The following is a 26,359-nucleotide window of genomic DNA, read 5'->3' on the forward strand; positions in this document are numbered from 1 at the left end:
AATAATAATAATAATAATAATAATAATAATAATAATAATAATAATAATAATAACAACAACAACAATAACAATTACTATTATTATTCTAATTCTTCTAGTTCTTATTATTGTTCTACTACTTCTACTACTACTAATTATTATTATTATTATTCTAATTCTTCTAATTCTTATTATTCTAATTCTTCTAATTCTTCTTCTAATTCTTCTAGTTATTATTATTATCATTCTAATTCTTCTAATTCTTCTAGTTATTATTATTATTCTACTACTTCTACTACTACTACTACTACTACTTATTATTATTATTATTATTATTATTCTAATTCTTCTAATTCTTATTATTCTAATTCTTCTAATTCTTCTTCTAATTCTTCTAGTTATTATTATTATTATTCTAATTCTTCTAATTCTTCTAGTTATTATTATTATTCTACTACTTCTACTACTACTTATTATTATTATTATTATTATTATTATTATTATTATTATTCTAATTCTTCTAATTCTAGTTCTTATTATTCTACTACTACTTCTACTTCTACTTATTATTATTATTATTATTATTATTATTATTATTATTCTAATTCTAATTCTTCTAATTATTATTATTATTCTACTTCTACTACTACTACTTCTTCTTCTAATTTTTCTAATTCTTCTTTATTTATTTTATTTATTTGTCAAGAATGTATTAGGTAATATATTTAAGTATAAGCATGAATTGAATACATAAAATAGATACAAATAGAGGAAACATTAGGACAGGGACAGTAGGCACGCTGGTTCTAATTCTTCTAATTCTAATTCTTCTTCTAATTTTTAATTCTAATTCTTCTATTTCTTCTTCTTCTAATTCTTCTTTTAATTCTAATTCTTAAATTCTAGTTGTTAAATTCGGGCAATAAAGAGGCAGGAGACCAGTGAGTGACAACAGCTCTTTAGTTTATAGTGAACCCAGTGACTGCTGTCTGGAAAAACCCCTCTTTATATACAGTTTTGGCTGAGGCTTCAACCAATGAACAACGTGCTTGCTCCCGCCCAAGTTTCCCTCCAAAACTCTTAAAGATACATTACACTCCTTCCCTCCCAGAACGCATTGTACCCACATTTACATAAAATTAGCATCTTATTTCTCTACGTAGTCACGTAAGTAGACTGGGCGTCTCCTAATTCTCTCGGGCCTGCGCAATCCATTTTCTGGGAGTGAGTCGAGCTGGCCAGAGGGACTGTTTGTTCCTGCTAGCTCCTCCTCTAGGCCATCCGGCCCTGGATTACTGGCAGAGTCGTCCCTGCTGTCTTCAGGAGGACCCGATTGGTGTCGCTGGACCTCATCGGACTCAGATAAGTCCCCCGTTTGTCCCGGGTTTGAGTCAGCTGTGAAGTCAAACATTTGGTAGTCAGGGCCTGGCTGATTTGTTTCTGTTTGACTTGCAATCCGTTTTCTTATTTGGTCTATGTGGCGTCTCCAGACCCGGCCATCCTCCATATCTACCAGATATGATTTTGGCCCGGTTATCTCGAGGATTTTTCCTCTTAGCCATGTTGGGCCCTCGCTATAGTTATGTGCCCATACCGGGTCGCCTACTGCCATTTCTCTTGTTTTACCCTGTGCCCCCTTGTACCCATCTGGGGTGTACGCTGGGTGTAGACGGTCTAATGGGCACCTGAGCTTTCTGCCCATCAATAGTTCCACCGGGCTGCGGCCAGTTGTTACACAGGGGGTTCTGTGTTGGACTGCTAGGAAGATATCGATTTTTGTTTGCCAATCGCCTGGCCTTACCCTAGATAATGCTTCTTTTGCGCTCCGAACGAAACGTTCTGCAAGTCCGTTCGTCGCCGGGTGGAACGGCGCCGAGAGGGCATGTTTGATGCCCTCCTCCGCTAAGTACCCTTCAAACTGGGTTGCCGTGAATTGCGGGCCGTTGTCGGAAACTAGGGTGTCTGGCAACCCATGGGTTACAAAGAGGTGCCTCAGGACTAAGATCACTGACTCGGCCGTCGTGGATCTCATGAGGATGATTTCTAGCCATTTGGAGTAGGCATCTACTACCACTAGAAAGGTTTGCCCGTGGAACGGGCCGGCAAAATCGATGTGGATCCTAGACCATGGCCCCTGGGGTTTCTCCCACTCTCTGATTGGGGCCGTAGGGGGTAGTGGCCTTGACTCTTGGCAGGCTTGGCATTTCCCTACCCTGTCGCTAATTTCCTTGTCCATCAAGGGCCACCACACATAGCTCCTTGCTAGACCCTTCATTCTCACGATCCCCGGGTGGCCCTCATGCAGGAGTTCCAGTACCTTTTTCCGTAATTTCTCTGGGATCACCACCCTATCTCCCCATAACAGACACCCCCCTTGAACCGATAGCTCTTCTCGCTTTTTCACAAATTCTTTGAACCGCTCACCCGGCGCAGCGGGCCATCCCCTTTGAACCCAACCCATTACAGTCCTTATTGTAATGTCCTTGTAAGATGCCCTAGCCACTTCTTTGGACGTGACTGGGCCAGAGTCCAAAGAGTCAATTAGAAGTGTCAACTTTCTTGAAGTCAATTGGTCCAACACTTTAAAGTCACAGGACACGATATTGACTTTAAAAACCAGAACTATCGCCAAAACTGAACACTTTAACAGAATAATCAGAAATATGAGAGACACAGCATGAACAACGAGATGATACCTGCCTTGAAATGTATTGACAACGTGTCCCTAACACGAGGAATGACACCAGACCCACACTCACAGGTCCACACAGGATGTCACCACCACACATCACCCAGCACAAAACCCACACATCAGGAAACGACCAGGACCAGAAGCCAGACCGCAGACATTAGCCATTCAAATAATCCATTGTGCAGCAGACAAACAGCAGTGCAGCTCACCAGCTCAAATCTGCAGCACAGATTAGACTGAGCACACCAAGCCCCACCAACACAGGACACACCCCAGCCAATCAGAGCACAGAAAAACATCCAATCAGAGCATGCTCCCACCCAATCAGTTCAAACACTAGCAGTTAAAGGAAGAAACAGCTGCGATCACATTGCTCCCAGAAGCAAGCTGAAGCCTGAAGATGAATGAGACTTGTGAAAGCAAGACACTTCAATTTTACGGGAAAACGAACAACCAAAGACCTATATACAAACATAAAATAGAAAACATATATATATATATATATATATATATATATATATATATATATATATATATATATATATATATATATATATATTTGTTTCTGATTTCTGTTATAATGTTGGGTTTTCTCATGTATCTTCATCTCTCTGCTTAGCAATGTGTTGCAGCTGTTCTTCCTTTAACTGCTAGTGGGGACTGGGTTGTCTGAGGATGGGGGTGGCTGGTTCAGTTGTGCTGGTCTGTCTGTTTGCAGATTTGAGCTGGTGAGCTGCACTGCTGCTGTTTGGCTTGTTTGTGGTGCATCTTCGTAGTGGGTGTCAGTCTGCTGCATGTATGGATTGGAGGGTTTGAATGGCTAATGTTGCAGCTGCGGTCTGGCTTCTGGTCCTTGGTGTGCTTCTGATCAGTGTGGGTTTGGGTGTGCTTTCTGGGTGGATGTGTGGTGACATCCTGTGGACCTCGTGAGTGTGGGTCTGGTGTCATTCCTCGTGTTAGGGACAATCAATAAGGCAGGTTTCCAAATGGCTGGTAGGCGGAGGTATCATCTCGTTTGTTCATGCTGTGTGGGCGTTTTCTATCTCGATGGCTTCTCTGATTATTCTGTTGTTAAAGTGTTCAGTTTTGGCGATAGTTCTGGTCTTTTTAAAGTCAATTCCTGTGACTTTAAAGTGTTGGACCAGGAAGAAGTTGGTTCCTCTTTTTGAATGAGTTCTTGTGTTCTTCAATCGTGCACTTATTCTTCTGTTGGTTTGTCCAATGTATGTGGTGGGGCAGTGCATGGGATTTCATATACTCCTTGATTTTCTAACTCAATTTTGTCTTTGGGGTTTCTTAGGATGGTGGATATTTTTGGTTTGTGCAGAATGCTGTCTTGATGTTATGTTTGTGGAGGATCTTGCTGATTCTGTCTGTGGTTTTATATATGGGAGGAGGCTGTGCCATTTTCTTGCTCTCTGTCTTGGGTTTTAGTGGGGGTTCTTTTGGATTAGTTTGGTAATCTTATTTCTCTGGAATCCATTGGATGTTAACGTTTGTGAGTGTGTAGTTCGGTTTTAGGTGTTGTTTCAGCTAAGCATTTTGTTCTAGAGATGAGTGTCTTGGCTACGGAGTTGATCTGTGCTGGGTGGTGGTGTGAGTGCATGCAGATAGCGGTTTGTGTGTTTTCTTCTGGTAGATGGTGTGTCCTAGGAGCCATTGGGTTTCTTGTAGACTAAGACATCTAGGAAGGAAGTTGGTTGTTAACTTCTGTTTCCATGGTGAACTGTATTTTGGGGTGTAGGCTATTGAGGTGTGTGAGGAAGTTTTCAAGTTTTCTTTCCGTGTGGGATTATGAAGGTGTCGTCTACGTATCTGAGCCAGAGTTTGGGTTTGTGATCAGATTTTTCTAGTGCTTGGGTTTCAAAGTGTTCCATGTAGAGGTTGGCAATGACAGGTGAGAGGGTGATCCCATGGGTGCGCCTTCTATTTGTTTGTATTTTTGTCCGTTATAGATGAAGTATGTGTTGGATAGGCAGTGGTTGGTCAGATCTAGTATGTGCTTGGGGGTTATATTTGTTTTGGATAGCTGTCAAGGCTTCTTTGATTGGCACTTGGGTGAAGATATGACATCAAAGCTCACAGTAGGTCGCTGTAAGTTTTGTTTCTTTATGATCTCTATGAACTGGAATGAGTTTTTTTTCGTGTGAGGCGATGGATTCTGCATAGGGCTGTAGTTGTTTGGCGATTTGGCTAGGTTTTGTGAGGTGAGCCTATGGAGCTGACTATGGGTCTGAGTGGGGGTTCCTTCTTTGTGTATCTTGGGAGGCCGTGAGCTTAGGGCATCTGGATGATTTCTCTCTGGAATGATTCTTTGTTGGATTTCTTCGCTGATGGGGAGGCTTTTATTTTGGATCTAGTGGTTTTCTAGGTAGGTGGTGGGGTCTGTTTTAGGGGCTTGTATGCAGGGTCTTGGAGTAGGTTGGTTAATTTGGTTTGGTAGTCAGATGTGTTCATAACCACCGTGGCGTTGCCCTTGTCTGCTGGTAGGATTATTATGCTGGTATCTTTTTCAGGTTAAGTAGTGCTGTCTGTTCCTCTTTGTAAGTTGCTTTTGGGTGGCTTGCTGCTGCAGAGGATGTTGGTGATTTAGTCTGATTTTGTTAGCGTCGCCGGGGTTGATTTTGGTCAGGCTGGTTTCAACTCCATATAATGGTCTCAGTGGGGATGTATTTGGGAGTGACTGCAAAGTTGAATCCTTTGGAAAGGACATCGGTTTCAGCTTTAGGGCGAATGGAACCTCCTAGCCTTTAACCTGATAGGGCAACTTGTGGGTCTAGATTAAAAGAAATAGGGGTCCCTACTTGCCCAGGCAGTCTTTAAAGACGCCCTCAACTCCTTCATTAGTTCATCCTTGAGGTCGACTGCTTCCGGAAGACCCCAGTCACCCCATGCCCAAAGCTCGGAACCAGTCCAGTCCTAGCAAACTCGGTAAGGTTCCATCCACTATGGTGATTGGCAGGGTTTTCTTGAACTGTCCATACTTGACTTGGACGGACGTACCCTCGAACAGGGATTCGATTCCCTTGGTAGTCCTGCACTCTCAGCTTCTGGGGTTGCAGCTTGCGCTCATGACGGCTGGCAAGTCTCTCACGAGGTGTCCCAGGACATAATCGTGATTGATGAGCCGGTGTCCACTTCCAGTTGGCACGGCACCCTTCAATGTGTGTCTTGGTAAAATCTTTTTTCTAGTCGCTGATGCGTGACCCACTCACGGCAGTCTGGTTTAACTTCGCGCTTTTGAATGGACCAATCCCGGGCCGCCGCTGCTCCCGCGCGCTCTGATTGGTCGGTTTGAATTTTGGCGGAAGGTTGGGGGGCTCGACAGGCCTGCGCTATGTGGCCTTTCTTTTCGCACCGCCGCAAACCCGCCTTAAACTTGCAGTGTTGTCGCTGGTGTTGGCCCCCGCAACTCACGATTCGCCCGTCTTCTCTCTCCGCCTCCCGTGGAAAACCTCTTCCTCTTCCTCACCTTCCGATTCGGCCTGACTCCTCATTGTGGACCGGGTTGCGCCCAGCCCTGGCGTTGCGCTTTGCAGGGTCTCTGCCGCTTGGTGACATCTCGTGAGCCCTGGCCTCGCCCAAGGCTATTGCCAGCGCCAGGTTGCTTTTAGACAGCAGCCGCCGCAATCGGATGTCCCTGACCCCACAAATGAGCTGGTCGAGCAAGGCGCCTTCCAAATCTCTGTACTCACAATGGTTCGCGGCTTTTCAACGCCGCCATGTACACACTAATCGATTCCCTCGCGCTGTACCCGCTGCCTCACGAACTTGTGCTCAAGTGCCGCTTGCAGTGTTTGCCACGGTACCGACTGTACCGCATCGGCTCTGAAAGTGACTCTGCGGTGTCGAAAACCTCTGGACCGCAGTGGCTTAGGAAGCACGCCGCTTCCGATTGTCCGAGACTCCTTGAGTTCGCTCGCTCGAGGAAACACTGAAACGAGCCATGTACGACCCCATTTCTCCTTAGCTGGGTCGAATGGCGCTGGCGGTGTGTAGCTGGACATCGCTGCTTTCCGCCCTTACTGTCTGGGTTCGTGGATTCCTGGTTACTTCAGCTCTTTTTGTGATCTCTGCCTCAATATCCCACCTTCGCCGCCAATGTTAGATTCGGGCAATAAAGAGGCAGGAGACCAGTGAGTGACAACAGCTCTTTAGTTTATAGTGAACCCAGCACCGCCGCTGAAAACCTCTTTATATACAGTTTTGGCTGAGGCTTCAACCAATGAACAACGTGCTTGTTCCCGCCCAAGTTTCCCTCCAAAACTCTTAAAGATACATTACACTAGTTCTTCTTTTTCTTCTTCTAATTCTAAATAATTCTAATTCTTCTGATTCTTCTGATTCTTCTGATTCTTCTTCTAATTCTTCTTAATTCTAATTCTTTTTCTAATTCTGCTATTTCTTCTTAATTCTTCTTCTTCTGATTCTAATTCTCCTTCTCTTCTTCTTCTGCCTCATCTTCTTCTTCTTCCTCCCCTTCCTACTCTTTATTCTTCTCTTCTCTTCCATCTTAGCTCCTCCTCTTCCCAGTTCTTCATCATCCTCTCCTCCTTATTCTCCTCCATCCTCCACCCTTTTCCTCCCTTCTCCCTTTCTCCTCCTCCTCCTCCTCCTTTCTTTCCTTGCCATCACTCTTCATGGTGCTTTTCACACATCAATTTGCACGGTTTAGAACTAAGTAGTAAATACCTCATTTCCGTCATTATCCTTTTGGGTTGGATCATGGGACTACGTGCCAGAGGGGAGCACCCAACCTTCTCATCGTCACCTCCTTCTTCTCCCACTTATATGATTCAGCACCTTGGCTTGCTGGATCCACCTTTCCAAGACAGATTGTCACCCCCAGAAGAGAACAGTTTGGCCCCCATCCCAGGCCCCATAAATCTATCATGAGGTTGTAATGTAGTTGGATTCAGTAAGATGTTTTTCACCGCCTTGTTGGATCCAACACCCATCCATCGCCTTGTTCTCCCTGCTGCCATCATGCAGCAGCCATGTTGAGAAAGCAGCATGCTCCTAACTAAGATTTGAACTCGTGCCCTCAGGCCAGGCATTGTGAATTTTCTTTTCTTTAAAAAAAAAAAAAAAGTGGCTAGAAAAAATAACAGAATAACTAGTTGAAAGTAAGCCAGAAACAGTTTTACTAGGAATCCTTAGGAGAACATACACCAAAGAAATAAAATATCTGCTTTTACACATTATAACAGCTGCACGAATAACATTTGCACAAAATTGGAAACAGGAAAAGACACCAACAGATGAAGAAGTGATAGGGAAAGTTTCAGAATGTGCCGAAATGGACAAGTTAACAAAAGAAATTAAAGAGAAAGAAGAGACAGGTTATTATATAATCTGGAACAAATAGTATGAATTGGATTAGAAGGGAAAATTTTATTCTATGTTTGGTTTATGTATAACAATACCTTGTGATTGACCCGGGAAGCGGGGGGTGGGTGAAGGGAGGGGGGAAGGGGGTTTTGCGGGGGGAAGGGGGGGAAAAGGGGGAAAAATGTTTGTTAAAACTTTTTCAATAAAAAAAAGAAGAAGAAGAGGGCCGTGAAAATATTTACAGACCCCTCACATCCAGGACATAAACTGTTTCAACTCCTACCCTCAAAACGACGCTATAGAGCACTGCACACCAGAACAACCAGACACAAGAACAGTTGTTTCCTGAAGGCCATCACTCTGCTAAACAAATAATTCCCTCAACACTGTCAAACTATTGACTAAATCTCCACTACTATTAATCTTCTCATCGTTCCCATCACCCATCTCCTCCCACTTATGACTGTATGATTGTAACTTTGTTGCTGGTATCCTTACATTGATATATTGACCATCATTTGTGTTGTAAATGTTGTACCTTGATGAAGGTATCTTTTCTTTTATATACACTGAGAGCATATGCACCAAAGACAAATTCCTTGTGTGTCCAATCACACGTGGCCAATAAAAAAATTCTATTCTATTCTATTCTATTCTAAAAAGCTACGCGTTGCATTTTCCTAATTTGAGGGTCAGGTGTAGATCTGAACAACTTGGAGAAAAGGGCTATTTACAAGAGAGAGAGAAACGGGTATTTTGGGACTGGGGAAGCCAACATGACAAATAGGTTTCTGGTTTCAGACTCCAAAGATGCTTTAAGATCGTGGGGTGCTGGAGCCATGCCAGATTTAGATCATCCTGGGTGGCCCATGTATGTTGGCTTCTTCTTCGCTGGTATGCTGTGCCTATGTATTTTAAATAAACAGATGCTACAGCAATTTTCAAGTCTCTTCTCTCTCTCTTTCTTTCTATTACTCTCTCCCTTTCTCACTTTGTTTCTTTCTCTCTTTCTCCCTCTTTTTTCTCTCTCATACACATATCCTTCCTTCCTTCCTTCTTCCCTCTTTTTCTCTTTCTTTCTTTCCTCCCTTTCTTCCTTCCATTCCTCCTTCCTTCTTCCTTCTTTCCTTCTTTTCTCCCTCTTTTTCTCTTTATCTCTCTTATGCACACTCTCTTTCTCTCACATACACACATTCTCTTTTCTTTCTTTCTTTTTTCCTTCCTTCCTTCCTTCTTTCTTTCTTTCTTCTTTCTTTCTTTCCTCCTTTCTTCCTTCCATTCCTCCTTCCTTCTTCCTTCTTTCCTTCTTTTCTCCTCTTTTCTCTTTATCTCTCTCTTATGCACACTCTCTTTCTCACTTTGTTTCTTTCTCTTTCTCCTCTTTTCTCTCTTATACACACATTCTCTTTCTTTCTTTCTTTTTCCTTCCCTCCTTCCTTCTTTCTTTCTTTCTTCTTTCTTTCCTTCCATCCCTCCTTCCTTCTTCCTTCTTTCCTTTTTTTCTCCCTCTTTTTCTCTTTATCTCTCTCATATGCACGCTCTCTCTTTCTCTCACATGCACACATTCTCTTCTTTCTTTCTTTCTTTCTTTCTTTCTTCCTTCCTTCCTTCTTCTTTCTTTCTTCTTTCTTTCTTTCCTCCCTTTCTTCCTTCCATTCCTCCTTCCTTCTTCCTTCTTTCCTTCTTTTCTCCCTCTTTTTCTCTTTATCTCTCTCTTATGCACACTCTCTTTCTCTCACATGCACACATTCTCTTTTCTTTCTTTCTTTCTTTTTTCCTTCCTTCCTTCCTTCCTTTCTTCCTTCCTTCTTTTTTCTCTTTCTCTCTCATACCATTCTCTCTGTTGCTTTCTCTCTCATGCACACATTTTCTTTCTTTCTTTCTTTCTTTCTTTCGTTCTCTCTCTCTCTTTCTCTCTCTCATACTCATATTCTCTCACTTTTTCTTTCTCTCAAATGCTTTTCTCTCTCTCTTTACACACAGTCTCTTTCCTTCTCTTTCTTTGTGTGTCTCACGCACAAACATACACAGCGACATACAGTATATACATATATACTCAGAGCTACCAATCACAGAACTGGGAAAAAGCAGAAGAATATCATACGTTCATTTGCTATCAAGCCTATTACCTTCCAACTCAAGGAGCATTTATTTTCCAGGGCCTGAAATTCAATGACATTTTTTCCTACAGCAAAACCACTTTTTATAAGAAGCGTGCATAAGCAGGAGCGTAGAATGGTTTGGGAACCTTCTGGCCCATTTGCATTAAAAACTTTATCTCTAACTCTTTCAGCAGCCACTCCAGAGCGTTGAAAGAGCAAATTAAAAAAGGGGAAAAAAAGAGTTATATAAACACCTTCATTTTGTTTCTAATTTACGTTTTCCTAGAGATGGATGGAAGATGCGTTCATTACCTCGGGCTTATCGGCTAAAACTAGGTAGCATTAATTTAGCGCCGGTGCATCTTATCACTAAATGAAACACATGCTGGAAATAACAATAATAATGCCCTCAGATTTAAAAAGGGGGGGCTCCTTCCATTCAACTTGCTTGTCCTTTGTTCGCTCTCCCTCCTCACACGTTACACTAGGAGCTTTTGCATTCCTTATCCCGATCGGAGTTGTGGTTCTACACCGGACACATATTGATTTGAAAACTTGAGGGCGCTTTTGGAATCAGATGCAACTCTCTTCATTTGTCACGCAGATACCGTAAGAGAGATTGCAGCCCTCAATTTATTCCTGATTAATAATGGCCTTGCACTGCGTTTCCACACACCTGAGCGACTAATCGAAAGTTTGGCATCTCCATATTCATTGCCCTGTTTGGAGAACCTGTGGCATCAAATTGCATTACTGAAATAATTGTTTCCTTCTCACTGTGTGTGTGTGTCTCGGTATCTTTTTCTTTGCTTACTTCCTCCCCCTATGAATTACCTGGGGGGGGGGGAACATTCTGAAATAAAGAAATGTGCAAGGAATAATTATTAAAAAAAACTATAAGAATTCACCAGATTCTCTTCAAATGAGTTAAAGCCACACGATGAACTTTGAAAAGAAGATGTGAAACTCCAAAGTTTGACTGACTTTCCCTAATCTGCTGAAGAATTTGACTCAATGGAAGCTTATTTTTTAATATTATTAATATTAATATTATTAATATTAATAATAGTCCTTGAGTGGCTCAGACTGCTAAGACAGTCTGTTATTAACAGCAGCTGCTTGCAATTATTGCAGGTTCAAGTCCCACCAGGCCCAAGGTTGACTCAGCCTTCCATCCTTTATAAGGTAGGTAAAATGAGGACCCAGATTGTTGGCAATAAGTTGACTTTGTATATAATATACAAATGGATGAAGACTATTGCTTGACATAGTGTAAGCCGCCTTGAGTCTTCGGAGAAGGGCGGGATATAAATGCAAATAAATAAATAAAATAAAATAAAATAAAATAAAATAAAATAAAATAAAATAAAATAAAATAAAATAAAATAAAATAAAATAAAATAAATAAATAAATAAATAAATATTTATTTGGAACAAAAATGACTAAAGCAGTAGTTTGGAGAACCAAATACCACCTCTGGCTGGCCCCAAAGTGGGGTGGGAATGGAGATTTTGCAATAGCCTTCCCCTAGAGTGCAGTATCCTTCTCCTGCCACTCCCACCAAGCCACACCCACAGAACCGGTAGTAAAAAAATTTGAATTCCACCATTGGTTGACAGGAGGTGAGGCGAGGACAGGAACTCATCCCGTCGTGCACTTGGGTCTCGAACCTGGGCTGCCAGCTTTCCAAATGACAAACCCAGCATCTTAACCATGAGCCAACACACACACACACACAAACACACACACACACAACGACTTGCTAATTTGTTAGCTTGCAAATATGAGCATGCATAAATAGAAAGGAGACTTGGAAAAGAACAATACAAACATAAGTTTTATTGTTCTCTTTATCCCCTTGCTTTCCGTGTAGGTCTAAAATAATCTTCCTAATAGAAAATGCTGGCTGAGGATAAATGGGCGAAGAAGTTCATTACGTCTGAAGAATCACATCATTAAAGAATTACATTTTGTAAGTATATCGCGATTTGTTTACTATATTTGTATACTCCCAAATCAGATTGACTCACAGCAGGTTACAAGCAGATAAAACCAAACTACAACAAAATTCCAAAGATAAAACAATCAAATATAATCAGCTGGCTTTACATTTCTCATTCCCCCTCATTATAATTAAAATATAAGATTGTGAAGAGCTTCCCTTTATCCAATATGTTAATTACAAAGCAGTTAAATCTCTTTTCCACTTCTAAATCTACCTCACTTGTCAGATATCCGAGAGTTTTAACACAACTTAACTTTGGCTATTTATCAAAAACAGGGAGTTAAATAATTTAGATGCTGAGTGGTTGATTGATTAATTATGAGCCATCAAGAGGATTTTAGACTCCTACTGACCACATAGATTTTTCTCTGTGATTATCTACCTCTAACATGTTCCTTCAAATCGCCCAAAGATGCATGAAACGAATTCATCTATCTTGCTTCTGTTCATCCTTTTTTCTTCTTCTTCCACCTTTCCCATCATTAGAACCGTAACAAAATAACAGAACAACAGAGTTGGAAGGGACCTTGGAGATCTTCTAGTCCAACCCGCTGCTTAGGCAGGAAATCCTACACCACTTCAGACAAATGGTTATCCAACATCTTCTTTAAAACTTCCAGTGTTGGAGCATTCACAACTTCTGGAGGCAAGTCATTCCACAGATTAATTGTTTCTAACTGTCAGCAAATCTCTCCTTAGTGCTAAGTTGCTTCTCTCCTTGATTAGTTTCCATCCACTGCTTCTTGTCCTGCCTTATCCAGAGCGCTAGTACTTTACAACATGTGTCCAAAGTAGAATAATTTGAACCTGATCATGTCCGCCAAAAGAGAGAACCAAGGTTTGAAAATATTAAGTGGCCCAGCTTTTAAAAGTTTCTCTGTGAGAAGCAGTACAGACAGCCCTTGACTTACGGCCACAATGGAGGCCTACATTTCCATGGCTAAGTGAGGGCGTTGCTAAGTGAATTTTGCTCCCTTCCTGTTTCGCAAAAACGGGGCTCACAGAGGGTTTGGGAGGCCTGCCGAGTGCTCCTGGAGGTCAGGGAGGGCAAAAACATGATGCATGGGGGGGTGGGGTTTGGTAGGCCAAAAATGAGGGCATTTTTGCCCTCCCCAGCCCACAGGAGCACTCTGCAGGCCTCTCAAAGCCTCTGCATGCCCCGTTTTTCACAAAAATGGGACACGTCAGGCAGGGCTTCGGGAGGCCAAAAATGACTGTATTCGGTGTATAAGACACACCAACATTTCCACCCTCTTTTGGGGTGTGTGTGAAGTGTGTCTTATACTCTGAAAAGTACGATACGTGGTGCGTAGTTGTGTGTGGATTTTCAGTTGTTGATTGGGGTGTTGATGGAGGTGTTAAGTCACTGGCTGTTGTTTCCTTGTGCTTCTGCCAAGCCCTCGGTAACTAAGTATTTAATAAGCTGGTGGTAAATCAGCACTCCTGTTGACGGACAAAGGCCTAGGCTTTCATCAGTTCCCTGGCTGTTTTTGGGCCTGCTTGTCCAACAATCTCATTAGCTGCAAAATTGAATGTATGTCCTTATTCATTGCAATGTGAGGCTACCAATGAGTTTGGGTCTGACCATTCACTTGTGTTCTGGTAGTTAGTTTCCTCCCCGTCTGTCCTACATAGTCGCTGTTCTGTCCCCCTGGCCTCCATCCGAGCGATGGCTTAATTAGCCGTCACTATCAGCTCTGGCAGCAAACTAGCGAGCGTGTGCCAAGTGTCTCTGTTATCTCCCTGGATGCTGATGAGTCAACAAACAGAACTTCAGCTCTAGTCAAGCAGCTGATTTGCCTGCTACAAAGAGGTATAGCAGCCCTTGCTGCTTTTATATCCTGCGGGGTGTGGCTCCATGACTCAGCACTTCTTAGGCCTGCCCCACCCCTGCTTCTGTTGTTCCCACCTCTCCTGCCTACGAAACCTAGGGTCCAGCCAGGCCTGATTGCCATCAGCTGGGTCTGGAGGCATGGCCTGGGGAGAAAGAATCAGGGGACGGAGGCCTCATTATCTCCTCCACTTGGCCTGCCTCTGGCTCCTGGAGCTGAGCCAGGGAAGCCGGTGCTCCAGAGATATGTCCTGATGGCCCTTCCCCCTCACTTTCCAAGTCACTTTCTGGCAGGGCTCCCAGCTCGGGGGGTGCAGACACAACAGTCACAGAGACAATCCATGCAGGGAATCCAGTAGATTTTATTGGAAGTATCCCCCACCTGCAAGGGATCTTTACAATACATAATTTGCCCTTGTAGGGTAGCCTTTGGGCAGTGCACAATGCCCACTTGCATTTCAGTTTCTCATCCAAGAAGCTTCTTCAGTTCTAACATTTTCAAAGGAAAAAAGCAGAAGAAGAAACCAAGAAAGTCTATTTGATTTTTTTTTTGGGGGGGAAGCACCTTTGGGACAACCACGACCTGAATGATGGAGAACTTCCATAGACCGTCTCATCCTGAGGCAATTGGCTGGCACTGTATGCCCACATGAGATACCCATGGCCACCACTGCTGCTGCAATCTACTCCCTCCTGCCAGAGGTGGGATTCAAAAATTTTAGCAACCAGTTCTCTGCCCAGCTGCTGGGTGGGCGTGGCCTACTCAGCCTCCTACACCATGGTGGGGGTGCGGGGCGTTTTCACCCTCCCCAAGCTCCAGAGGCCTTCCTTGAGCCTCTGGGAGGGTGAAAATGGCCTTCCCCAGGCTCTGGAGGCCTTCCGGAGGCAAGAAAGGGCCCCGTTTCCAGACTTCCAGAACTCCTGGGAGGCCCGTTTTTCGCCCTCCCAGAGCCTCTGCGTAGGCGCTGCACTTACCTGGCATCCAAAATGGACCGCATGGAGACTCCTGGGAGGAGCAGGGTGGGGTGAGGTGGGCCAGCCAGTCCTTGTAACTACCGGTTCGGTGAACCAGATGTAAAATTAGCATCCGTTTTCCCCAAACCAGTCTGAACTGGCTGAATCCCACCCCTGCCTCCTGCCCTTGAGAGAAGACTGTGGGTGCAAACTCCAGGCACCACAACCGGTCTACTCCATGAAATGCATTCATTAGCTCCGTAAATTATGATGTATATAAGAGTTTGCCTCTTCTAAGCAAACCTTTAAAGAGGTTTTATGGTCCTGTTCTAGGAATGGGATCTCCAAACTCTGCAAATCAAAAATTCTTATCTCCTCTTCGTGCCATCCATCAGATGCCCCACGATAGATAAATGTCTACCAGCTAAATGCCTGATTAATCATTTTTTTAGTTCATTGCCTTCTGCTGACCACTTTAACTTCCCTGCCATAACGTCCTGTGTGCCGTAGTCATATTGATAGCCCAGCCACTGCAAATGAATTAATAATACTGCTGCCTTTCCACCACCCTACCCATTGAACATCTCATCTTACAAAGTGCTGAGACAGTTAATTCCAACGGACCTGGGTATGATTTTCAAAAGCGATATGAAATGAAACTCATATTTCTTTCCAAGAACACCAGGACCAATTTATCTGATCTAGTCTTTTGACGCCGGCACCAGCTACCTCTGTGGGGGGTTTTGTCCCCCAAAACTAATAAAGCTCAGCGTTCATCTCAGCATAATAGAATTTAAATCTGTGTTAACAGTTCTGCTAAGGTAGGCAGAAAACTGAATAGGTAGGTAAAGGTAAAGGTAAAGGTTCCCCTCGCACATTTGTGCTAGTCGTTCCCGACTCTAGGGGGCGGTGCTCATCTCCGTTTCAAAGCCGAAGAGCCAGCGCTGTCCGAAGACGTCTCCGTGGTCATGTGGCCGGCATGACTCAATGCCAAAGGTGCACGGAACGCAGTTACCTTCCCACCAAAGGTGGTCCCTATTTTTTCTACTTGCATTTTTACATGCTTTCGAAACTGCTAGGTTGGCAGAAGCTGGGACAAGTAACGGGAGCTCACCCCATTACACAGCAGCACTACGGATTCAAACCACTGAGCTGCCGACCTTTAGATTGACAAGCTCAACGTCCTAGCCCCTGAGCCACCGCGCCCCTGTGTAGAGTTGCCCATAACTCTTGATAGATAGATAGATAGATGTATATATATGTATGTGTATATATGTATGTATGTATGTATGTATGTATGTATGTATGTATGTATGTAGGTCTTTGGTTATTCGGGTTTTCTCCCGTGTAAAATTGGAAGTGTCTTGGCAACGTTTCGACGAAGTCTCATTCGTCATCTTCAGGCTTCAGCTTCGTGCTTCTGGGAGCAATGTGTGATTGCAGCTGTTTCTTCCTTTTAACTGCTAGTGGGGGTTTGAACTGATTGGGTGGAAGCTTGGCTGTGCTCTGATTGGATGGGGGGGGGGTTTCTGCTCTGATTGGCTGGGGGTGTGTCCTGTTTGGGTGGGGGCTTGGTTGTGCTCAGATTAGTCTGAGTTGCAGGGGGATTTGAGCTGGTGAGCTGCATTGCTGTTGTTTGGCTTCGTGTTCGTGGTCGTGCTACATCTTCATAGTGGGTGTCTGTCTGCTGCATGTATGGATTGGAGGGGTTTGAAATGGCTAATGTTGCAGCTGTGGTCTGGCTTCTGGTCCTTGGTCGTGCTTCCTGATCAGTGTGGGTTTGGGTCTGCTTTCTGGGTGGATGTGTGGTGGTGACATCCTGTGTGGACCTCGTGAGTGTGGGTCTGGTGTCATTCCTCGTGTTAGGGACTCGTTTGTCAATAAGGGCGGGTTTCCAAATGGCTGGTAGGCGGGAGGTATCATCTCGTTTGTTCATGCTGTGTGGGCGTTTTTCTATCTCAATGGCTTCTCTGATTATTCTGTTGTTAAAGTGTTCAGTTTTGGCGATAGTTCTGGTCTTTTTAAAGTCAATATCATGTCCTGTGGCTTTAAGATGTTGGACCAGGGAAGAAGTTGGTTCCTCTTTTTTGACTGAGTTCTTGTGTTCTTCAATGCGTGCACTTATTCTTCTGTTGGTTTGTCCGATGTATGTGGTGGGGCAGGCGGTGCATGGGATTTCATATACTCCTTGATTTTCTAACTCAATTTTGTCTTTGGGGTTTCTTAGGATGGTGGATATTTTTCGGTTTGTGCAGAATGCTGTCTTGATGTTGTGTTTGTGGAGGATCTTGCTGATTCTGTCTGTGGTGCCTTTTATATATGGGAGGAGGGCTGTGCCGTTTTCTTGTTCTCTGTCTTGGATTTTAGTGGGGGGTTCTTTTTGGATTAGCTTGGTAATCTTATTTCTTTGAAATCCATTGGATGTTAGTACGTTAGTGAGAGTATGTAGTTCGGTTTTTAGGTGTTGTTCATCAGCTAAGCATTTTGTTCTGGAAATGAGTGTCTTGGCTACGGAGTTGATCTGTGCTGGGTGGCGGTGCAAACCCCCAGGAGCAGTTAAAAGGAAGAAACAGCTGCAATCACACATTGCTCCCAGAAGCACGAAGCTGAAGCCTGAAGATGACGAATGAGACTTCGTCGAAACGTCGCCAAGACACTTCCAATTTTACACGGGAGAAAACCCGAATAACCAAAGACCTACATACAAACACCCGCGAAAACCTCAGAATATATGTGTGTGTGTGTGTGTGTGTGTGTGTGTGTGTGTGTGTGTGTGGTTTTAGACTGTACACTGGATATTTTAACTGTATTATTTATTTATCTGAGCCACTGGGAGTCGGGATGGAATAGAAATCCGCTTAATAAATAAGCCAACTGCCTGATACCCTCTTCGCATCCCTCTCCTCTCATAAGAAGCGGAGAAACCTTCCTTAACATGATTGAGCAAAAGGGGAAATGAGGCTCAAGACTCAGCTTGAGGTATGGTCAAAATCCTCCCCTCCCCCTCCCCCCCCCTCAAAAAAAAAAACACCTTAAATGAATTCAATTCTCCATGGGCAAACCAATTGAACTCTCAGATGCTGAAGAAGTTAGCGGACATCATTTGAGAACCATTGTCTATAGTTTTTGAAAACTTTTGGAGAGCTGGCAAGCTACCAGAGAATTGGTAAATCACAGAAGTTAGAAAAGGCAAAAAAAAAAATGCTTTCAAGACAGATAATTCATAATTCATAATTTCAAGACAGACAATTCATTAGATACCATTTATATAGTTATTACATGCTTATATTCATATATATAGTTATGTGTTGTATAGATACTTCATGCTTATGCTTATGGATACTGTTATGACAAATAAATAAATAAATAAATAAATAAAAATAAAAATAATCCTCAACTTACAGCCATCCGTTTAGTGACCATTCAAAATTACAATGATCCCCTTTTGCAATCTTCTGACAAGCAAAATCATGGGGAGCAGCCAGATTTGTGCATAAGAGCACAAACGTGCCTACCGTTCCTGTCCTATTGTTTCCTTTCATTACATCCAATCAATACAGTTATCACATACTTATGCTTATATATATATGCTTAGATATTATATAGTTATTTTCATGCTTATGCTTATATATACTGTTGTGACAAAATAAATAAATAAAAATAAAATAAAAAATTTAACAACCTTGTTACTAACTTAGTGTAGTGAATCACCTAACCACTCTGGCAAGAAAGGTTGTAAAATGGAGCAAAACTCACTTAACAATTGTCTCACTTAGCAATAAAAATTTAGGGTCGTATGTCAAGGACTACCTGTAACTAAATAGATGAAGCAATAGCAGATCGTCTCTACTTTAAGACAAAGAACACACCTTCTGAATTGTCTCCGGAGGAAGAGATCGGATAGTTACTTGTCTGAAATGGTATAAGGGTCTCCTGCTTGAGCAAGGGGTTGGACTAGAAGATCTCCAAGGTCCCTTACAGGAATACGGCTTGTAACTTGACTCTCACCTTTGTAAAGGAGCTCCACATTTAGACAGGTAGTTTTTAGTGGTGTTTAGAACTGCCACTTGAAAATGATAAATTAATTAAACAGAAATTATGGGGCTCAGTCGTGATCGTAAGTCGAGGATTACCTATAGTCAAGAAAAGGGACCAGGTAAGGACCACAGAACTATGGACCAGGTAGCTTAATAATGACAGGGATGCGGTGGCTCAGTGGCTAAGATGCTGCGCTTGCCGATCAAAAGGTTGGCAGTTCAGCGGTTCGAATCCCTAGTGCCTCGTAACAGGGTGAGCTCCCGTTACTTGTCCCAGCTTCTGTCAACCTAGCAGTTCGAAAGCAGGTAAAAAATGCAAGTAGAAAAATAGGGACCACCTTTGGTGGGAAGGGAACAGCGTTCCGTGCGCCTTTTGGCGTTGAGTCATGCCAGCCACATGACCACAGAGACGTCTTTGGACAGCGCTGGCTCTTCGGCTTTGAAATGGAGATGAGCACCGCCCCCTAGAGTCGGGAACGACTAGCACAAATGTGCGAGGGGAACCTTTACCTCAGCTTAATACTGCTAGTTGTAAAACAAGGTTGTAAAACAACTGGGTTGTTGTAAAACAACCGGATTGCCTGAAGATGACCTGGTTGTTCTTGTTCACCTACTTGAAATCCTGAGGTGATTCATCACAAAGGCACAACTTTGTGCCTTTCAATGGAAATACCTCATGAACCCCTGAGAAAGTCACTACTACTTCCATGTCGATCCTCACCCTGGTCTCTTTGCATATGTTTTCCATCTCTGTAGGAAGCTTCAATTGCCTCCTAGCCACTGGGGAGCACTAATGGTGACCTACTTTTCCAGAACATTCCAGAGGTGGTAGTGAAGTTACTTTGATGCCTCCTACGGATATGCAAAACTATCCAAATCTTTCATGGAAACCGCCCACTTTGTGGCTTTTGCTTCATTATATTCCCCATTTAATATGTTGTGCAGTAGTTGGGAGAGAAAAAAAAATATGAAACAGTTCTGTGGAAATGTTTAATCGTCACAGCTTGAAGTTTCCACACAGTGAAGGTTGGGGTAAGGGGGGGTGTCCCCATCTCTTTCAGAAGTTGCCTTCCATGGCCACACAGGTGATCCCCGACAAACGAGCACAACTGAGCCCAAAATTTCTGTTGCTGAGCGAATTTTGGGCCATTTTACGATCTTTCTTGCCACGGTTGTTAAGTGAATCACTGCGGTTGTTGAATTAGTAACACAGTCGTTAAGTGAATCTGGCTTCCTCGTTTGACTTCGTTTGTCACAAGGTCGCAAAAGGGGATCACGTGACCTCCCAGGACACTGCAACCGTCATAAATACGAGCCAGTGGCCAAGAGTCTGTATTTCGATCACGGGACCGTGCGATGGTCATAAGTGTGAAAAATGGTCATAAATGCCATCCAGATAGACAGATTAATAGAGTTGGAAGGGACCTTGTAGATCACCTATTTCAAACCCCCTGCCCAAGCAAACCCTATCTGACAAACCATTTTTGACAGAGGGCAGTCCTATCTGAAATGGTACGTGTCTCCTGTTTGAGCAGGGGGTTGGACTAGAAGATCTCCAAGGTCCCTTCCAACTTTATTCTAATTGAATTAATTGATTTCTTCTTGTTTCTAATTTCTTCTTCTTCCAGTGATGAAGCTCCCACAACTTCTAAAGGCAACTTCTGTTCCATTGGTTGATTGTTCTCACTGTCAGAAAAACTCTCCTTATTTCTAAGTTAAATATCTTCTTGATCAGTTTCCATCCATTATTCCTTGTCTGGTCTTTGGGTACTTGGGAAAATAGTGACCCCTTCCTCTCTGTGACAGCACCTCAAATATTGGAAGACTGCTATCATGTCTCCCCTGGTCCTTCTCTTCACTAGACTAGCCATACCCAGTTCCTGCAACCGTTCATCAAATGTTTTATCCTCCTGTCCCCTAATCATCCTGGTTGCTCTTCTCTGCACTCTTTCTAGAGTTTCAACATCTTTTTAATAGTGTGGTGACCAAAACTGGATGCAGTACTCTAGGTGTGGTCTTACTAAGGCTTTATAGAGTGGTATTACTACCTCACTTGATCTTGATTGTATCCCTCTGTTAATGCAACTTAGTTGGCTTTTTTGGCTGCCGCCTCACACTGCTGGCTCACATTTAATTGGTTGTCCACTAAGATTCCAAGATCCCTCTCACAGTTTTATTTTTATTTATTTATTTATTTTTGTCATAACAATATACACAAGCCTCACCCAAAATGATTATATAGTATATACACATGTATATGAGGAAATATAAGGAAGTATAAGCAGTTACTTCTATTAAGCTTGGTTTCACCCAGTCTTAATTGTACTGGTTGGATAAAATGGTACTTTTTGTCCAATTAAACAAAACTGTTGTAAATCCAGAACTATCTATATAAAATGATTTTCAGGAAATAAACATTGTTTTGCAAGTGGGTAAAAAAGACTATAAACAGGAGTTGGCAGAAGAATCAATGGAATTATAATTAAAAAGGTGAAGTTGGGATGAAACTCTAATGAGGGAATGCTGTAAGGAGTATTTTAAAGATTTGTAAGGGGATCTATGGGGGTCTTTACTGTATGGAGATACAATGCTCATATCTTAAAAGAGTGAAATTGAAACGTGTGATGTCACATCTGAAAGGGAATCATAAATGCTGTGAGAATGTTGAAAGATGGGAAACTACAGGTGTACTAAATTGGTGTGACTAGAGACAATTTCAGTTATGGATGTGATTCGCTTATGGAGTAATTATGCATCTTGTTTGCTGTACATGTATGTGCAAACCATACCTACGACTGATGTTTGGGAGAATGCTACTGGTGATGTCTTATACCAATGCAGTATTTTACCATGTGCTAAATAAATAAGTAACCAATACAGATAATCCTCAATTTGCAAGAGTTGCAAAGTTACATCAGCGAAAGGAGGAGGAGGAGACAAGATGATGCTTGACTAATTAAAGCAGGTGAAAAAGAGGAAGAGGAAGAGGAAGAGGGAAGAGGAAGAGGAAGAGGAAGAGGAAGGAGGAGGAGGAGGAGGAGCAGACAAGATGATGCTGGACTAATTAAAGCAGGTGGAGAAGAGGAAGAGGAAGAGGGAAAAGGAAGAGGAAGAGGGAGGAGGAGGAGGAGACAAGATGATGCTGGACTAATTAAAGCAGGTGGAGAAGAGGAAGAGGGAAGAGGAAGGAGGAGGAGGAGGAAGAGGAGACAAGATGATGCTGGACTAATTAAAGCAGGTGGAGAAGAGGAAGAGGAAGAGGAAGGGGGAGGAGGAGGAGGAGACAAGATGATGCTGGACTAATTAAAGCAGGTGGAGAAGAGGAAGAGGGAAGAGGAAGAGGAAGGAGGAGGAGGAGGAAGAGGAGACAAGATGATGCTGGACTAATTAAAGCAGGTGGAGAAGAGGAAGAGGAAGAGGAAGAGGAAGAGGGAGGAGGAGGAGGAGACAAGATGATGTTGGACTAATTAAAGCAGGTGGAGAAGAGGAAGAGGAAGAGGGAAGAGGAAGAGGAAGGAGGAGGAGGAGGAGACAAGATGATGCTGGACTAATAAAGCAGATGGAGAAGAGGAAGAGGAAGAGGAGGAGGAAGAAGGAGGAGGAGGGGGAGGGGGAGGAGGGGAGGGGGAGAAGAAGAAGAAGAAGAAGAAGAAGAAGAAGAAGAAGAAGAAGAAGAAGAAGAAGAAGAAGAAGAAGAAGAAGAAGAAGAAGAAGAAGAAGAAGAAGAAGAAGAAGAAGAAGAAGAAGAAGAAGAAGAAGAAGAAGAAGAAGAAGAAGAAGAAGAAGAAGAAGAAGAAGAAGCTTCACTCCCCTAGAAATTTGCCAAGGTGAGTCCCATTTGTCTATTTGCTTTGTTGAAATCTCCCCTGCGCTAGACATTCTCAGAAGAATGTATATTTGTGAAAGAGCACATCTTTTTCTGCCCACATTGTTACATGGATGTGAGAGTTAGGTACATCAGAAAGAAAGAAAAAAAGCCATAGCAGTGTGTTGAATGCAATGGGAATAGAGTACTAAAAATTGTGTGTTGAAACAAGAAGAGATAAAATCAGGAAAAACTAGGTGTGGAACGAATGTGGACTGAATATAAAAACGAGAGAGAGAGAGAGAGAGAGAGAGAGATAAAAGAAGTATACAGAGACTGTTTGGCCATATACTGTCTGTTGGTCATCAGGAGCATCATGATTTTTATCCTCAGAACTTTTTCTTTTTTCTGCAAAAGAGAAGTAGTTTTCTCTTTTCTTACGTGCCTCCTTTCACACCTTAAACCCCATAGAGGGCGCTAGAATTCTATTACCTTCATACACACTGCTAGTTCATCTGTGAGAAAGCACATTATGCTACTTCCAAAGTGTGAAGCCCAAAACTTGCTATTAAAACCAATGGTATTTCTTATCTACAAGATGGCAAAGACCAGCCAACTATCGGCATCCATTCCTGTTAGCAGAACATGCTCAAAACCTCCACCCTGTCAAAGATCTTGGAGTTCTCATATCAAATGACCTAAATGCCAAAGCCCACTGTAACTACATAGCGAAAAAGGCCCTAAGAGTTGTAAACCTAATTTTACGCAGCTTCTTTTCTAAAAACTCTACACTACTAACTAGAGCATACAAAACATTTGCCAGACCTATTCTTGAATACAGCTCATCCGTCTGGAACCCATACCACATCTCTGACATAAATACAATAGAAAGAGTCCAGAAATATTTCACTAGAAGAGTTCTTCACTCCTCCGAAAACAACAAAATACCTTATACAAACAGACTTGAAATCCTGGGATTAGAAAACTTACAACTCCGTCGACTTCGACATGACCTGTGTTTAACACACAAAATCATCTATTGCAATATCCTTCCTATAAAAGACTACTTCAGCTTCAATCGCAATATTACAAGAGCAAAAAATAGATTCAAGCTAAATGTCAACCGCTTCAAACTTAATTGCAGAAAATATGACTTCTGTAACAGAGTTGTTAACGCTTGGAACTCATTACCTGACTCCATAGTCTCTACTCAAAATCCCAAAATCTTCAACCAAAAACTGTCTACTATTGACCTCACCCCATTCCTAAGAGGACTATAAGGGGCGTGCATAAGAGCACAATAATGCCTACCGTTCCTGTCCTATTGTTCCCTTCATTATATCAAATTAATATAGTTGATGCATCTTCAGGCTTCAGCTTCGTGCTTCTGGGAGAATTTTACACGGGAGAAAACCCGAACAACCAAAGACCTACATACAAACACCCGTGAAAACCTCAGAAAACAAATATATATATATATATATATATATATATATATATATATATATATATATATATATATATATATATATATATATATATATATATATATATATATATATATATATATATATATATATATTTTTTCTTCAAGACATGTTGTTTTATCTATGACAATTGTTTGTGTATACTGTTGTGACAAAAAGAAATTTAAAAAAAAATCAGATTCTGGAACGGAAGAAGCGTGTCAGAATCGACCAAGGCAGAAAGAGTTTAGCAATAAAGGCAATAAATGACAGAGAGAAAAATATTGAAAAAGGGGAACACTTTTGAGAAATAAAAGCCTGACAAATTTGGAATGTTCAATTCTTCCGATCCCCAGATGTTCATTTGGAGTGTTGATACTTGTGTTTCTGCAAGACAATTTTTTATTTTGAGAGAAAAGATCGGATATTAGTCAAGGGTCAAAGGAAGACCGGAGAACCTGTGGTACTGCACATCCCAAAGGGGCTTTTTTCAAAAGGCAACTGGACTTTGTTTTTGCTTGAGGAGGTTTCACTTCTCATTCAAGAAGCTTCTTCAGTTCTGACCGAATGGTGGAAGATGGAAGGATTTATATTCCTTGCAGTCATCTGGATGTTAGCACTCTTTCTGAGAGTCATTGAGGCCACTTGGAAGTTTATCTATGTCCTCAGGGTCACCTGAATTGTGCAAATGGTTATGGAAACTTCTTGGAAACGCTGAAAGGATTGTGTGGTAAACTGGAGATCGGTGGTATCATATTCCTGCCCTTGTTTAGAGAGGACTGTTCAATTTTAATATAAATTGCCTCTTTTGCCCCTCTTTCAAACCAGCAGTTCCCTCTGTCCAGAATGTGGACTTCGTTGTATTCAAAAGCCTGACTTTTGTCTTTGAAATGCAGATGGATCTGCTGAATCTTGTCCCGATGGGTTTGTTCTATGTTGTGCCACGCGTTTGTAAAGTGGCTGTTTTGTTTCTCCAATGTACAGATCTGTACATTTCTCACTGTGATACCGCAGATGTTCCTGTCTATGATTGACAGGAGCTGAAGTCACTATAGGATGATAACTCTTATAATCTGGCAATTTCTGGATGGCCAAAAGCTGCCAACCATTGTTTAAAGACCTGGTTTTCAAACGAGGAAAAAGGGGAGAGTTTGGCTCCTCAGTCCATTCCGATTTGAATCAGTTCAGGAAACTGATTAGATACCTTGATTCAATGCAATGAACCTAATTGGCTTGCTTTTCTTGCCTGATTTGTTGTTGTTAGTTGAGAAGTCGTGTCTGACCCATCACAACCCCGTGGACAACGTTCCTCCAGGCCTTCCTGTCCTCTACCATCCTCTGGAGTCCATTTAAGCTCACACCGACTGCTTCAGTGACTCCATCCAGCCACCTTGTTCTCTGTCGTCCCCTTCTTCTTTTGCCCTCAATCATTCCCATCATGAGGCTCTTCTCCAGTGAGTCCTTCCTTCTCATTAAGTGGCCAAAGTATTTGAGTTTCCTCTTCAGGATCTGGCCTTCTAAAGAGCAGTCAGGGTTGATCTCCTCTAGGACTGACCGGTTGGATCGCCTTGCAGTCCAAGGGACTCACAGGAGTTTTCTCCAGCACCATAATCCAATGGCCTCAATTCTTTGGCGCTCAGCCTTCCTTATGGTCCAACTTTCACAGCGGTACATTGCAGCTGGGAATATGGCAATCTTGACTGATTAGGAAAACAATTTCTGAGCATCTGCAAATACATTCTCAATTGCTAAATTGATTCAGAGGTATGCAGGACGATGATTTGATTCAAACATCCAGTATGGCAAACTGATGTGTTTCAGATCTTCAGCTGAATTAACTTCAGATAGATCTCTAAAACGAAACATCACACAATTCAAAGAACTGAAGCAAAAGCAAGCATAGTTCCATAAACTTTGGGTTCATTTATCAGATTAAGTCCTAAACCTAAGTTAACATAACTTGCAGTGGCCCAATATAAACCATAGGATGGCTTGACATGTTGGCCTGGTTCAAATGAATTGCCACCATAGGCTAAACTACAAAGTAAAAGCAAGATGTCCTTCAAATTTAATTTGATTCCTGATAATTATCAAGGACGCCATCCACGTCTGGATGATTTCCTTGGCAAATGTATATAAAAGGTTTGACTATTTTC

General features: G+C 42.5%; 2 long non-coding RNA genes across 2 annotated transcripts in view; one reads left to right on the top strand and one right to left on the bottom strand.

Annotated features, from left to right (window-relative positions):
• The window catches only part of LOC131202516 (uncharacterized), a 46,546-nt gene that overhangs the window by 11,626 nt on the left and 8,561 nt on the right, over nt 1-26,359 (top strand). The window contains exon 2 of the long non-coding RNA XR_009156169.1: nt 11,979-12,077. This is a non-coding gene — a long non-coding RNA (uncharacterized LOC131202516). The remainder of the gene's footprint in view (nt 1-11,978; nt 12,078-26,359) is intronic.
• LOC131202515 (uncharacterized) overlaps nt 1-26,359 on the bottom strand; it is a 74,799-nt gene that overhangs the window by 232 nt on the left and 48,208 nt on the right. The gene's annotated exons all lie outside the window — the stretch shown is intronic.

The sequence above is a fragment of the Ahaetulla prasina genome, chromosome 7 (genome assembly GCF_028640845.1).
Source record: "Ahaetulla prasina isolate Xishuangbanna chromosome 7, ASM2864084v1, whole genome shotgun sequence".
In the NCBI taxonomy this organism is placed as follows: Eukaryota; Metazoa; Chordata; class Lepidosauria; order Squamata; family Colubridae; genus Ahaetulla; species Ahaetulla prasina.